Consider the following 14625-nt stretch of genomic DNA (forward strand, 5'->3'; position numbering starts at 1 on the left):
CCTCTCGGAGTAGCTGGGACTACAGGCGCCCGCCACCATGCCCGGCTAATTTTTTTTTTTGTATTTTTAGTAGAGACGGGGTTTCACCGTGGTCTCGATCTCCTGACCTCGTGATCCGCCCGCCTCAGCCTCCCAAAGTGCTGGGATTACAAGCGTGAGCCACCGCGCCCGGCCTTAGAGAAGCTTTTCTTAACCACCCCTTCTGTTGCACACTTTCATGACACTCCTTATTTATTTTTTCACTGTTCTCATCACATTTTTATAATTGCATATTCTCATGTGTTTGCATCTCTTGAATTCTCCCTCCATGAGAAAAGGGACTGCACTTGATTGCCCACTACCATACCTTCAATACCTAGCATGGAGCCTGGTGCATATAGGAACTCAATAAATATTTATTAAATCAATCAATAAATGAGCAAACAAATGAATGAATAATATAAGCCTTGTGAGTCTTCTGACTTAATCCATGTGATATTAACTTTGTAGGAAGAATGAGAAAAGACAAAGAGAATATAATGAGTGTAGGCTGTGGAAGATTCTCTCTGCTGGGTCCCTTAGTGATGCTGTGGAGAGGACAAAAACTCATGTGCAGGATAAATGAAGAAACACAACCTTGTGCATCAGAGATAAGCCATGTGTTGTGCTATGCTGTACTGTCCTTGAGGGATAAATTATGTAAGTAATGAAGTAAGAGGGGGAGGCCTAGAATGGTGGTCTGCATGTCTCAGAATGTTTGCAGAAGTAGGAACCCTCAAAACTGCTGCTTGACTGCAGCTGCCAGGAGCTGAGGTCAGCAATGTATGTTCATAAACCTACTCCCCTGGCCGCTGTTCATGCTTGGCTGTGCATTCTCTGTAGCAGAGGTTCCAGAGTCATCTGCCAATGGCTGCAAACCCACAGACAGGTTTTTCACAACTCAGAGGTAAAATGAGAGTAATCAGAGCAATGTAAAGCTAAATGTATGCAATGCTTGTATCAATGATTATTATATTTGTAATCATTTGGATGTGGGTTTTTGTTTTGGTCATTTTCTGGCAAAATAAAAAATTGACAACCTCAGTTTCCATTCCCGCTCCCAAAATGTTTTTGTAATGGTTTTGGTCTATGAAATCTGAAAGCCTCAGAAATTCCCACTTCATAATCTCAGAGACCTGGGCGATCCCTGCAAAGGCTTCAGACCCATCAGAAAATCAACCGTTGTTGTTTTATTGTTTCTCATGTTTTAATCATGTAGCCTGTTTCCTTTTCTGCCTCATACCTACTTGGCAGTCATTTAACTCCAGTGGTTAAAACATGGGGTTAAGGGGGCTTCACTGCCAGAATCACATCTGTGGCTGCAGGTCAGGAGGGAGCTGGGCCTTGGTTCTGTCCTGTCCACAAGGAAGATCTGGACTTGAGGTCTGGTTGTTATCAGTGGAGGGTCCAGGTTCTTGGCATTTCAAACATTTGAACAAAGAACTGGAGAAAACACACAAACAAAGCAGGGAAAGAGTGAAGCAACAAAAGCAGAAATTTATTGAAAATGAAACTCTACAGGGTGGGAACAGCCCCAAGCAGGTGGCTCAAGGGCCCTGGGTACAGAATTTTCTGGGGCTTAAATACCCTCTAGAGGTTTCCCACTGGTTACTTGGTGTGTATACCCTGTATAAATAAAGAGGCTGAAGTGAAGTTGCAAAGTTATTTACTTGGTGTACACTCTATGCATATGAAGAGGCTATTTCCTGTCATAGCTGAAGTAGAGTTACAGAGTTATTTACTTGGTCCTAGAAAGTTGGGGTTTTTCCGTTTGATTTGCTTCTAGGAAGTCCTTAGTTTTCCTGCCCTGAGACTCTATTCCCCTGCCTCATGGTCAGTGGCCATGAGTGTGTGTGTGTACACTCACATGCATGTGTGTGTACTTATGGCAGGGAGAGTCCTTGGGTGTCCCAACACTGTTCCACTGTAGGGGAGCTACTTAACCCTAAGAGGAGATATTGTTCTTAATCCCTGTTTTACGAAGAAAGAAAATAAGACTTAGAACATTTAAGCAATTCACCCCAAGCCTGGTTAAATACAAAGTTCAAATACTTAATTAACCTTAACCTCTTTGGTCATAGTTCAGGTGCTTGATTGGTGTTACGTGAAGTTAAATCTGATATGAATCCCCAGAAGCCAACATTATTATGGAAAGACTTTTCTAGAACTAGGAAAGAGGTAAAAAAAAATTTTTTTTCAGTCAGGGTCTCACTGTGTTGCCCAGGCTGGAGTGCAGTGGCACAATCACAGCTCACTGCAGCTTCAACCTCCTGGGCTCAAACGATCCTCCTGCCTCAGCCTCCCCATTAGCTTGGACCACAGGCATGCACCACCATGCTTAACTAATTTGTTTATTTATTTATTTATTTTTTTATGTTGAGGCAAGGTCTCACTATGTTGCCCAGGCTGGTCTTGAACTCCTGGGCTCAAGTGATCCTCCCACCTCAGCCTCCCAAAGTGCTGTGATTACAGACACAAACCATCATGTTTGGCCAAGAGGTAAAACTTACCCTCCCTAAGTTAAGAGGGAAAACTACCAGCTTCTTGGATTTAAGAAGCAGTAGAGCTTTAAGTCCTGTACATTGACATAAGTATCAAGTGTTATAATAAAAGTGTCTTTTTCTCACTGGTAGTAATTTTTTTAAAGACTTCAAACAAAATTATACCTATTTTTGGAAATTAAGCATGCCCATTTTCATAAAGCTGTGAAATCCCATATAAGGAAAAGTTTTAAGATCTCTGCTTTCGTTTGAAAAAAGCACCAGAGCGCTACTGAAAAGTTCAACCCAAATCTTCATGCTTACTGCCCCGTTTTCTGAAATTTAAGTCTCTAGATAAAGAATGGGAAGGAATTCCTACTCCACCCCTGCTGCCGGCAACCAAAGCATGCTCTCAAGCCAAGAACACCAGTGAACCCTTTAAATTTCTCCACAACTTTCTGCCTGCTGGCAAATGTCAAGTTTCTATTTCAAGAGAAATAAGAGCGTCATTAACATGCCTGTCTTCATGCTCTTCTAACTCCTTTCAGAATTTTGGGGAGTTTTGCTTCAGAAAGTAAGACCACACTAAAATCACAACTCCCCAGGGTATCATTAAAGGTGGAACTCGGTCACGCACGGTGCCTCATGCCTGTAATCTCAACAATTTGGGAGGCTGAGGTAGGAGGACTGCTTGAGCTCAGGAGTTCGAGATCAGCCTGGGCAACATGGTGAAACCGCGTCTCTACAAAAAATTTTAAAAAATTAAAAAATAAAAACAGCCAGGCGTGGTGGCACACCCCAGTAGTCCCAGCTACTTGGGGGGGCTGAGGCAGGAGGAGCACCTGAGCTCAGGAATTTGAGGCTACACTGAGCTGTTATCGCACCATTGCACCCCAGCCTGGGTGACAGAGCGAGACCCTGAATTATTTTTATTTTTATTTTATTTTTTCAGGGAAAGTATGTGGCAGAGAAGAAAAAACAAAAGTGGAACTGTTGGTGTGTTTAGAAGGGAGTGGGGTAGCTCCACTTTTATTCCATAGGCTGTAAATAGCCCACTATCATTTTTAAATCCCAAAGTAAAAAATAATGCTTAATTACCTTAACTTTCAGACCTATAACCACAAGATCTTCATTAGTGACTCATATACCAGCTGTACCTTTTGGTCTGGCACATTTTTTAACATCAAAGGTGTTTCCTATCAACTATGTCTTTTTCCCCAAGGGAGCTTCATCTTTATTGGAAAACAATGAGAACGTTTCTAGTCTATACTTAACTCTTCAATCACTTCACATATATTTACGGAACACCTAGTACATGCAGGCAATTTATCGAATTGTGTGAATATAAAAGCAAAAAAGATGTATACTCCTTTCCTTCCCTAGAGAAACTCACAGACCAGTGGAGAGAAAAAATATATATAATTACAAATTTTACAAATTACGTTAAGCGTGCTGAAGAAAAAGAACAAGGTTCTATGAGAAAGTTTTATAAAGAGAACAAGTTTTATATTGAAAGGTCAGAGAAGACCTTTCTGGAAGTGATCTGAAAGTTTGACCAAAGAGATGAACACGTATTGGCCCAGTGAGGAACCTCCTGGGTATGTGGTCCTCCTCACCCAAGGCTTCTCTATGTCTTGGACAATGACCAGAACAAGAAGTGCAACTTCTTGGTGCATCATTGCTTTCAGAGAGGAGTCTTGGGGCCCTGTCTCCCCAGAGGTGCAGAGGCAAGACAGGGAGTCCCCAGCTTCTTCCACAGGGGCTTCCTTCTCTATCCAACTCACACTCTGCTCTCTGAATTCCTGACTCCCCTCAGCTGCAGCACTTAGGTGAGCACTCCAGGTGAGTATTTTACTAGTTCCTGTGCATATGCAGTCTCTACACCTAAACTGTCAGTGCCTGGAGAGCGGATGGCTCTATCTAACTCTCCTTTTTTAATGCTCATGGTGTCTACAAGAGAACTTGATTCATAGCCACTGTTCAACAAACACCTGTTTAATGGGATTGAATTTTCAGCATTTAGTAGTGTGCCAAACATCTGATGTGAAATAAGAGCCAAATTAGGCAAAGTAAGCATGCTTTAGAAGTGCAGAGATGGAAAGAAAATGGTATGAAGAGCATTGGTGTAGAAGTACTTCCTGAAACTTGAAGGAATCCATCTGGTATCGCTTTGATTACTTTGTTAAGGACACAGTTCCTAGGTTCTGAGACTCCTCAACTCTAAGATGCAACAGTCATTGAACAACAGCTTACTTTTCTAGGGGCGAAAAATGTCTGCTTTCAATGTTTACATATATTGAGAGCCATACAGCCATATTCTGACTTTGGAAACACTAAAATGTTTCCAAAAAGTATGTTTTATAATTTTAAAAAAAAAAGTGAGTACTCATCACTACTTTTTTTTTTTTTTTTTTTTTGAGACAGTTTCACTCTGTCGCTCAGGCTGAAGCGCAGTGGCACAATCTTAGCTCACTGTAACCTCCTCCTCCGGGGTTCAAGCTTTCCAAGTAATTGGGATTACAGGCTTGTGCCACCTAGCTAATTTTTGTATTTTTAGTAGAGATGGGGTTTCACCCTGTTGGCCAGGCTGGTTTCAAACTCCCAGCCTCAGGTGATCCACCCACCTCGGCCTCCCAAAGTGCTGGGATTACAGGTGTAGGCCACCGTGCCCAGCCACATTATCATTATCATTATTATTATGATTTTGAGACGGAGTCTCGATTTGTTCCCCAGGCTGTAGTACAATGGCGTGATCTCGGCTCACTGCAACCTCTGTCTCCTGGGTTCAAGCGATTCTCCTGCCTCAGCCTCCTGAGTAGCTGGGATTACAGGCACCTGCTAACACGCCCAGCTAATTTTTGTATTTTTAGTAGAGACAGGGTTTCACCATGTCGGTTAGGCTGGTCCCAAAGTCCTGACCTCTGGTGATCCGCCCACCTCAGCCTCCCAAAGTGCTGGGATTACAGGCATGAGCCACCGCACCTGGCCCACATTATTACTTTTAACAGGACTTTGTTTTCTCTTTTGCCTACCTCATGTCCACATCAATTTAATTTTTTTCTCTAATAGCACCTCAAATTCCTTTTAGGAAATTATTCTTGCTTATTAGATACAGCCTGTTGGGTTATTTCATCAAGGTGTGCAGCTTTCCCCTAGTGAAGGGATTGTCCTACCCAAGCTAGACTATTCAGATGTATCAACAGTGACCAGAACGTCAAAGGCCTGGCCACAGATGGAGCTTACTCATTCCAGGCGTAGGATGTAGACAAGACTGTCCAGAGCTTCTGCTACAAAGAGCCTCTAAAACCACATGGTTCCAAAGTCCATTTCTGTTATTTACAGGCAATGAATTCTAAATGGGACAGTGCTTTTGGCTGATAGTACATCTAAAACTGAAGTTCTTAATCTGAGGTCCAGAGACTGGGACATGGTTCATGGGTGGGTGTCAGGGGTCAACAGACAAGATATAATTTTTATATCTGCTGATGAGTATATTTTCCCAATGAGATGGTCTACAGGCAGCTTTGATCAGATTCTCGAAGGGGTCTATGGCTGAAAATGGATTAGAAACAATTGATCCCAGAGCAGGAGTTCTTAATAAGTCTGTGTATAAACTCGGATGGGGAAAAATTATATCTTTGTTTGTACTAACTTCCATTCATGTTTGCTTATTTATGAATGTTGGTTACAAACCACAGTATTATTAGCAATTCCCATGACTTTGCTACCAGTAGAAATCAGATATTTTCATATCATGTTATAGTGTTGCAGATCTCAAAACATAATTTATACCTTTCACTGCTTTAAAATTACAGTGTTAGTAGACCCAAGCTAGATCTTGTTATTCAATGTGTTAATAAAGAAGCATATATATTACTTGATCACCAGATACTTTAATATTTTAAAGTTGCATCTTAACATAACTGGTTTCCTTGGTAATCTGTATGCTTTAGTTTATTCAAAACATTATTCTAAGTAGTCTAAGGGCTTCATCAGACTGCCAAGGAGCCTATAATACCAAAAAATCACTAGCCCTCTTAGGAAAATCTTGGTAGGACCAAGCCTCCTAGCCTTACCTTCATTTGCTCTACAAAGCCAGGCTCTATCTGGTAGTTCCTCTCCTTTCAATAACCTGACATCTTGGTTCCCAGCATTGCAACTTCTGAATACTTCCAAAGCAGCAAGCATTGCCTAAGTCCAGAAAAACACAAACTTATACAAACCATAGGACAAAACAAGACAAAAAGGGAGAGAAAGAGAGAGATCCAGCATAGGCAGATCCAGAGAGGCAGAAAGCAGATTGGTGTTTGCAAGGGCCTGCGTGGAGGGGGAAACAGGGAGTGACGGCTTAATGGGGGGATTGACCCCATAATGGGTATAGGATTTCCTTTTGGGGTGATGAAAATGTGTTGGAAATGGATAGAGGTGATGATGGAACAGCACTGTGACGGTACTAGATGGTAATGAATTATATATGGCAAAAAAGCTGATTTTATGTTCTATGAATTAGCATTCATTAGCTCCATAAAACAAAAACAAATAAGAAATAAGTAAATAAAAGTCAACTCCATAACAAATTCACCTGGGAATTATATAAAGTCCTACTTAGGGGAATAAAGAAAAAAATAATCCCAAAGTTTAACAGTATTTTATTTCCCTTTTTCCCCCTCAACCCACCCTCCCATCAAGTTGCTTGTGTACGCTACAATTTGAGATCACTTATGAAATTGCTAATGTGTACTTTAGCCTACATATTAAATTCCGGTTTGCACTTATGCATATTAAAACACACCACTAAATACTCATCTGACAAGCTGTATTTTAAACCTCAAACTAGGCTTTATTGTGCCTGGATGCATTTTTAATATATCCACTAAATTTCAGCCAGACTGAAGACTGGCTGGCAATAATGATTTATAAGGGAGGGTAGAGTCTCTCACTTTCAATCCCAGAGTCCGCTCTCACTTGAGGATCTGGGGGTTGGCAGCCCCCTACTGCCTGCTGGCTCTGTGGAGCTTTTAGGAAAAGATTTCAAACATGATCTCACAGCCTCAATCAGGATCTGAAAGATGACTGAAGGGCTACCCATTCCGGTAATAGACCCCACCCAGGACCTCAGCATATCCCATTAGAGCTTGCCAGCCTCCATCACAGCAGGATTGGATTGGCTGTCCACCGGCCCCTCTCATGTCCTCCTCCATCGTTCTCTGTCTGCTAGGGTTTTGAAGTTCCTTTTCCTGCTCACGAACCCTGCTGGCACCACACAGCCTACAGAATACTGTCTAAGCACCTCAGTCTGGAAAGGGAGAACTGACCTTTTTTGAAGCCCCACACAATAGAAAGCTTTCATATCAACCACCCCATTTAACTTTATGAAAACCACGACTAGGCTTATTACGGCCATTTAGGGATGAAGACACTAAGGCAAAAGATCATATAAAGTCACACAACTGGTCAAGCTTTCACCACATTTCTGTTTCTCGTTCCTTTCCAACCTTTTCTCTACCACTCACTCCTTTGTGTCAGCCAGGCAGGCTCCCCTACTCACTGTCCCCTGACTGTCACACCTTGCCCACAGGGCCCCTCCACCTAAGGGCCTCCCCTTTCTGCATTCCAAATCCCACCCAATCCTCAAGGTTTGGCTCAAGTCTCCCCTTCTCCAAAAAGCTTTCTCAGACCCCAGTTCTCTCCCCATCCTCTGAATTTCCACTTATTACACCACTACTCCTTGAACATATCCAGGTATTGCCTGGTGTGGAGTGTCTGTCTGGCCTCCTCCATTAAAAAGTAAACTCCCTGAGGACAGGAATTGTGTCTTATTCCTTCTGTATTTGCTACAAGTACCCTGTAGGATTGCGAGATCAAAACTGCTTGATTCTCTCAATCAGCAAGAGATTGATTTTTTTCAGGCCAAAGCATTGATCCTTTTTCCCAGTTTCTGTACTTCTCCCCTGTCTCCTGCCACATTCCCTACACAAGTCTCACGGGGCTCCCAGTCATCCTCTCCAGGCCGCCCTGCACAAGAGAGCCCCGCCTTGCACAGGGCACCTTCCCTGCTGCATCATCTCCCCTAGATGCAGCCTGCTTCCTTTCTAGCTAGAATATGCAGAAGGTTCTTTTTTCCTTTTACATGTCTAATGACATTGTTTTTTTCAGACAGGGACTTTGGGAAAAGTCATGGCAATGAAGTATGGAGCTTATTCAGAGAATGAGCAGGTTGTGTCCTATCTCCAGGTGTGTGACAGTTGCCGAGGGGGTAGTATGTGGACTGTTTTGGCAGGAAAAGGGGGTTCAGTGGTATTAAGTGCTCACAGGAAAGGACAGGGGCTTTGGGATGGGGGACACAGATGAAAAGCACTGTTGCCTGCATCATGTAATTTGACAGATACTGTAGGACTCCAGAGGTTCCCAACCATGTCCCTTTGAACTTATAATGTTTTCTTCTTTCCTTCTGTGTTCAAAATTCCTCACATTTTAGTTTTTCTTTGTTTTAGATGATGTGGTTAGCTAATATTTTGCAACAAAATTTATGTTTTCTTCTCTTTTTTCTACCGTGTCTTCTCCCACAACTTCCAAATGTGCCTTATTTTTTCAGGGATGTGGCAGGGAAGAAATCAGGGATTAATCAGTAATATCTCTAGGCCTTTGTTTTCCAAAGTCCTCTATCTTTTGAAGACCTAAGAGAGTTCATGAAGGAGGTTAAAGAAAGAGGCAATTCATAGAGTAACTTGAGCATTTGAATCAAGGCATTGGGAAGAAGAAAGGATCCTCCCAAGACCACACAGCCAACCCCAGGCCAAGGCAGAAAAGAAAGAGGGTGTATGACTCCAGAGAGGAATGGTTGCAAGCTCAGATGTTCAAATGCCTTCAAAGAATCAGAAGGTATTATGAACAAATAAATGAGTAAAACTGGTAGAGAGGCAAGCGGGAGTGGTAAGGACTATGTCTACCTGGGGTTTTATGTCCTGAGTGTATTAATTTTGTTTAAAAAATTTACACTATGCTGGTGAAAAAAACACATCTAGGGCTTCATTCCACCCACTGGTAGTCTCTGAATCTAGCTTGTTGTGTTAGCCTTGTAAAAGATTTTTGTGTCTCAAGCATGAAATAAAATCTGCAGAGCCAGCCATAGTGCTGTGCACCTGTAGACTCAGCTACTCGGGAGGCGGGGCAGGAGGATTGCTTGAGCACAGGAGATCTGGGCTGTAATGCACTATGCCAATGGGATGTCTGCACTAAATACAACATCAACATGGTGACCTCCCAGGAGCAGGGGACCAGCAGGATGCCTAAGGGGGGTGATCCAGGTCAGAAACAGAGCAGGACAAAACCTCCATGCTGATCAACAGTGGGATCACATCTGTGAATAGCCACTGCCAGTCTGGACAACATAGAAAGACCCTATCTCTAAAAAAAAAAGAAAAAGAAAAAGAAATGATACAGAGAGGCACTAGTTCTAATACAGCCCTGTAGACAGCAGAAAACTGTAAACCGATGACCTGGTAACAAGGGAGACATCTCCCCACATCAGATTTCTGGGGAATGTGAATGACCCTGGAACTGTGATCTAAATTCTGGGCTTGGAGGGGGCAGAGAAAGTCCAAGAATGGCTTAGGTTAAGTAGCCCTTCCCCAGCTACAAGCCCAGTGGGATGGGAGAAATTAGGTTAATTTATAAAAATATTTTAAAGGTACAATATTTGTGTATAAAGTTGAAATTCCTATAACTACAATCATTGAAGGATAAGTTTGGGTTAATTCAATTCTCCATACATCTACTGTGCACTGCCTATATATCTCTGCTGTATGTATATGTGTCTCTTACATAGATATTGAATTGAGTTGTCCTGTAATGGATCTGTCCCATTTGAGTCTTGGAATAAAATGAAGCCACATCCTTGTGTTCAGAAGATGGAGTCACATATAGAGTAATGGACACTTCTGGTGTTGGTGGTCCTGAGAAACAGTGGAACTTGGAAGAAGTGAGGGATTAGAAGACAGGACTCAGGGGTAAGGAAAGAATGTCTTCCTTTCTCTGATATGGCTCTCTTGAGCTCAAGCTCCTACAAGTTTAGCAAGGCTTGAATGTCCTACCTGGTAGGGGGAATGAAAAATGACTCTTGCCATTTGAAGCTGGATAGGGAGGCAGATCTGGAGGGGCTCCCCAAGGATGGGCAGGTGCAGGTGATTAGAACAACCATTTATTCACCCAAGAGTTTTATGAATCATTCTATGCTATTAGCACAAAGCTTTAATTTAAGCACAGCTGTTCTGAAAGATACCAAAAGAAGAGAATTGGCCCATCCTTAGGGTAGAAAGGTAAGGACTTTGATGCCACCTAAGGTCATGACAGCAGTGGAAGCAGCAATTGAAGACATTCCCAAGAAGAAAGTGACGTTGGAGGAACAAGTGTTAGGCCGTTACAGGGATCCTTTCACAATTGCCCACCTTGAGGGATCACAGTGTTATTTTGTTAAGCCACACGGCTGAATTCTGAGGGATGACTAAGACAGAGCCTCTGCCCTCTAGAAAAAGTGGACACATTTTTATGGTGGGGGAGCTTAAGTATGAGGTGTCGTAAAAAAAAATTTAGAGTGTTTCTCTAAAGAAACACTGGATGAGTAGAATATTAGTGACAAAGGTGTAGCTGGGAGTGTGTTCCAAGTGGAGTAGACAGCAGGAACCATGGCATAGACATGGGGAGCCCCCTCTGATCAGGAGAGATGGAGCTACACCCTCTGGCTGTATCACAGAGACATGAAAAGAGTGAAGCCTGGAGAAACAGCTGACATCACAACAGGCAAAGCCTCAGCTGCAAGGGAAGACATTTGCTCTTAATCAGAAGACAAAAGGGACTGTGTACTTTAAGACTTCTGAGTTACGAACAACCATTCCAGGGAGTTTAAATAGAAAATAAATTAATTAAAAGACATTACAGACTTGTACTTGTACGAAGAATAAATACTGCAGACCTAGTATACAGCATAGTGACTATAGTTAATAATAATGTGCTGTGTACTTGCAATTTGCTAAGAGAGTAGATCTTAAGTAATCTCATCACCAAAAAAAGGTAACTATGTGATGTGACAGATGGGCTAACTAGCCCGATTCTGGTAATCATGTCACAATGTATACCTGTATCAAAACATCATCTTGTATATCTAGAATATATACTATTGTTATTTGTCAATTACACGTCAATAAAGCTGAAAAATTGGGAGTAATTTGAGTAAAAATATTGAGATATTGGGTAATTTACAGGAACTCTGGGAGGGCAAAGAACAAAACTTGAAAGCTGAGCAGCTAATCCACCCACTGTGCCAGTTCCATGGAGGACCACATTTACTACCACCGGGCACTAGACTCAAGACCTCATCTCTACTTCCAGAAAATGGATCCCACTCCATGTGGCTTCCTGGTGCTCTCCTCTGAACCTAAGTCTACTGAGAGCAGTCTATGGGCAGAGCAAGGGTCCTGGGCCTGTGCTCCAGCTGCAAGGGAGGCTGGGTAAGAGTTTCTAGCATTTGCCTTGGGAAGGCAGGACTCCGAATTGCACATTTCCCTAAATGTAGAAAGGCTTTCAGAAGATGCTGAGCAGCAGTAAAGCATAGAAAATGTCACTATAATTGCCAGTAAAGTTTTTTGAGAAGGAGAGTAAACATAATCTAAGCACATGCTGGGAAGATTAACTAGGAGTTGGATGGGTAATGACCACATGTTTTCTGGGAAGACTGACCCAACTGGAGAAGGGCAAGGAAGCCTGAATGAGTAGCCTTCATTCCACTTCTGCAGAGGACTAATTGTCACACTGTGGACAGTTTGACAGGTCCAGGGAGTCAGAATGGCAGGACAGATAAGTCAGGAGTAGGGTACGGTGGTAAGAAAGTGTCTACAGGAGGAAAAGACTGAAGGTGAGTGGGGAAGTGGACATGAACGTGTTGACAAAGGTCAGCCTGACCAGCTCCCTGAGTTGAGGTAAGCCCAGGTGAGGCCCAGCACCAGGCCATGGAAATCCAGCCACTACAATGCCAAGCCAAAGGTGAGAGTTTAGAGTTTAGACTGGTATCGGCAGAGCCACACAAGAGATGAAGGAGCAGTGGCCAGGAGCTGCGAGTGGGCAGGAAGTGGGGATGAGTGGCATCCACTGCAGGTTCTCCCTGAAGGACAGAGCTCCAAGCCAGAAGGGAAACGAAGCAGAGAAGTGCTCCGAAAAAGCAGCAACCCTGCAGCTGAGGGACCAAGGGGCTGAACGGTTTCTCCACTGACAGATCCAGTTCTCAGGTAGGAACTGAGAATCAGAAACTAGGCAGAAGCACATCCTGTTTTACGAGAAAAATCAAGGCCTTCAAAGATAACTGTAATAGGTTTCCATTTGTCTGTTTTTATTGTGGTAAAATATGTGTAAACATAAAACTCACCATTTTAACCAATATAAAGTGTACAATTCAGTGGCATTAAGTACACTTACAGTGCTATGCAACTATCACCACTATCCAGGTCTAGAACATTTTCACCACCGCAAAGGCAAACTCCACCCTCATTAAGCAGTTGCTCTCCATTCCCCACTCCCCACCAGTCCCTGACTGGCAACCACTCATCTGCTCACTGTCTCTATGGATTTGCCTATCCTGGATATTTTATATAAATAGAATCATATAATATGTGATCTTTTATGTCTGGTGTCTTTCTCATGGCATGTTTCTGAGGTTTATCCATGTGATAGCATATAATGGTCAATTTTATGTGCCAATTTGACTGGGCCATGGAGTGCCAGGTATTTGGTTAAACGTTATTCTGGGTGTGTCTGTGAGGGTGTCTCTGAATGAAATTAACAACTGAATTGGTGGCCTGAGAAAGCAGATTGCCCTCCCCAGTGTGGGTGGGACCCATGCAATCAATTAAAGGCTTGAATAGAACAGAAAGGCTGTGTAAGAAAGGGTTTGTTCTCTCTCTGTATGAATGTCTTCCAGTGAGGCATTGGTCTTCTGCCTTTGGAGTTGGACTCATAATAGACCTTACACCAATGAGTCTCCTGGTTCTCAGGCCTTTGGGTTAGGACTGAAACTATACCATAGACTTTCCTGGTTCTCCAGCTTGTCAACCGAAGATCTTGGGACTTCTCAGCCTCCATAATTGCATGAGCCAATTATTTTTTGTTTGTTTGTTTTGTTTTGTTTTTTGTTTTTTTTTTTCTTGAGACAGGGTCTGGCTCTGTTGCCCAGGCTGGAATGCAGTGGCACAATCTTGGCTCACTGCAACCTCTGCCTTCTGGGTTCAAGCGATTCTCCTGCCTCAGCCTTCTGAGTAGCTGGGATTACAGGTGCCTGCCACCACGCCTGGCTAATTTTTGTATTTTTTTTGTAGAGACGAGTTTTCACCATATTGGCCAAGCTGGTGTCAAACTCCTGAACTCAAGTGATCCGCCTACCTCAGCCTCCCAAAGTGCTGGGATTACAGGCATGAGCCACCACACCCGGCCTCCAATTCTTTATAATAAATCTCTGTGTGTGTGTGTGTGTGTGTGTGTGTATACATATATACACACTCATACATATATCCTATTGGTTCTTTTTTTTTAAGAATCCTCACTAATACATAGCGTGTATCATTACTTTATTTCTTTAATGGCTGCATAATATTCCATTGTATGGATATATCACATATTGTTTATCCATTCATCAGCTGATCAGCATTTGGGTTGTTTTCATCATGCACCAAGGTTTTAAAATCCTGGTTCCCCATTTACATTGCAGGGTGGCTTGGTCAAATCACTTACCCTCTCTGGGCATCTGTTTCATCACATGTTAAATTATTAGGAGGGTTAAATCAAATGAAGCATGTAAAAGCCTGACATAGAGAGGACAATTGACAAGCAATCAAAAATTGGTTCCCTTAACTGGAGTTGGAACTCAGATCAGAATGGGCCCAGCAGCAGGAATAACTTGCAATAGATCAGGGCTCCTTAAATTCCCCCCAAATCAGAACTGGACCCATAGCCAGGGCAGGGTAGATACCTGCAGGTAGAGGACAAAGAGGTCTTAATCCTGAGGCAAGAAACTGGACCCTCCCTTGCCTTCTTGCCTCTTCCTAGTGTGCATGCTTGGGGAATTAGGGGATCTAAATCAGGA

The 14625-nt window shown here is 42.8% G+C and overlaps 1 long non-coding RNA gene across 1 annotated transcript in view; it reads right to left on the minus strand.

The window, feature by feature from the left end:
* Positions 1-6613: 6613 nt before the first annotated feature.
* LOC134737023 (uncharacterized) overlaps positions 6614-14625 on the minus strand; it is a 71735-nt gene continuing 63723 nt past the window's right edge. Inside the window, exon 4 of the long non-coding RNA XR_010121545.1 lies at positions 6614-6689. This is a non-coding gene — a long non-coding RNA (uncharacterized lncRNA). The remainder of the gene's footprint in view (positions 6690-14625) is intronic.

Source organism: Symphalangus syndactylus, chromosome 6 (assembly GCF_028878055.3).
Source record: "Symphalangus syndactylus isolate Jambi chromosome 6, NHGRI_mSymSyn1-v2.1_pri, whole genome shotgun sequence".
NCBI lineage: Eukaryota > Metazoa > Chordata > Mammalia > Primates > Hylobatidae > Symphalangus > Symphalangus syndactylus.